Genomic DNA, 1,541 nt, shown 5'->3' with positions numbered 1-1,541 from the left:
CTCACTCCATTACTGCGAATAGCTCATCAAAACACTTATTGTAACAATGAGACAATTCTTCAATGGATATCCATGGAAAATCTGAAGCTAATACATGTCGCATTTCATTTCGCATTTGGTTTATGAGCCCAACACTCCCCCACTGAGTTGCAGTGCTGTTATTCATTTGATTCTGGTCTGGGGGGCTAGGTTGTGCGGCTCTTGACGCCCTCTATAGGCACGATGTTCGTTGTCCGAGATGGTATAGGGGCCAGTATTTCCGCCTGTCACGCAGAAGACACTCACGAAGGATCCAGTTCGAGCGCAGATGGTGATCTGCAGGATGACTCGTATAGTTCGCTGCAGGGCAGTGAGACAGATAGTTCTTCTCCATCATCTCACACACAAGTTTTTAGGAGAGAAGGATAATTTTTTGGAAAAAGAGAGAAAGGAGGACTAGGATATAACAGATAGTTATAACGTTCATCCTCCTGTGAGAGACAATTAAAGGGCGAACCCAATAAGAATTAGCCTAGCACTAATGATCTCCATTCTTTTAGATAAGATGGGCACGTCGATTTGCCGTGCACCGACGAAGTCATTGCCACCTGTTTTTATGCTCCCTTTTTCTTTTCATACCTGCAACCTAAAACGACATTAACAAGATTCGAACCTGGGTCTTATCGCTCAGCTCAGCGGTATCTAATAGCCCATGGGGCGAGTCTCTAACCCCCTACCAGAAGCGGTGCTTGCCGGGGATGCCAGTGTATCCGTAGCAGCATCTAGCGTAGTGGTGGGAGCACCAGCTGAACATCTTGAAGTACCCGGTTCCATTCCTGGCTATGACTCCGTTACGGTCGGGACTCGAGCCTTCCATTACTCAGCTCCAGACCGACCCCGCCGGCAGTCCGGCGACGACCTCCCATTCCTTTCCCTTGGTGGCTGGATTGCGCTCTACGCCTCCACCAGGCTGAAAGCCAGGCTGGGTCTGCGGGGAATCATACCCGGGTCCCCTCGATGCCGACGAGACATTCTACCGCTAAACCACAAACGCTGAAGAAAGTAACAATACCTGCGGGTCGCGGGCCCACTACCAATCCGACCCTCACAGATAGTCCAAATAGAGAATAAACCGAAATGATTGCCTCCGTAGCCCAGTGGGATAAGCGTTGAGCATAATATCTGCGGCGACCTAAAATACGGTGGTCCGAACTCCCGCCCTCGGTTGTAACCCGCCACATTCACTAAACCGAAGGATTAGTGAATGTGGCGGGTCCGAGATCAACAATATCTCAGTCGGTCGAGCCCGCTTTAGACCTACGGTGACCTAGGTTTTGCCCTGATAGCTAACGGGATGGCGTTCCTGGCTTACTGGTAAATTGCTGAATTAAGAAAAGAATCGAGGTTCGAATCTTCGCTGGGACAATCCCCAACTACCCAAGCACCAACCAGCCCGGAAGCAAGTATCTCGAAGGTGGTACTCGTGGCCGGATTGCTCGCGTTAGACTTACCGTGACCCGGGTTCTGCCCCGGTAGTCTAACATAATGGCACCAAGGTCGGA

General features: G+C 50.4%; 1 non-coding gene across 1 annotated transcript; it reads right to left on the bottom strand.

Annotated features, from left to right (window-relative positions):
- Positions 1-962: 962 nt before the first annotated feature.
- Positions 963-1,033, bottom strand: GNI_228730. The gene has a single exon. It is a non-coding gene; the product is annotated as a tRNA-Ala (tRNA).
- Between the last annotated feature and the right edge of the window lie 508 nt (positions 1,034-1,541).

Source organism: Gregarina niphandrodes (genome assembly GCF_000223845.1).
Source record: "Gregarina niphandrodes unplaced genomic scaffold scaffold00237, whole genome shotgun sequence".
Classification (NCBI taxonomy): domain Eukaryota; phylum Apicomplexa; class Conoidasida; order Eugregarinorida; family Gregarinidae; genus Gregarina; species Gregarina niphandrodes.
This window is presented reverse-complemented; position numbering and strand designations above follow the sequence as displayed.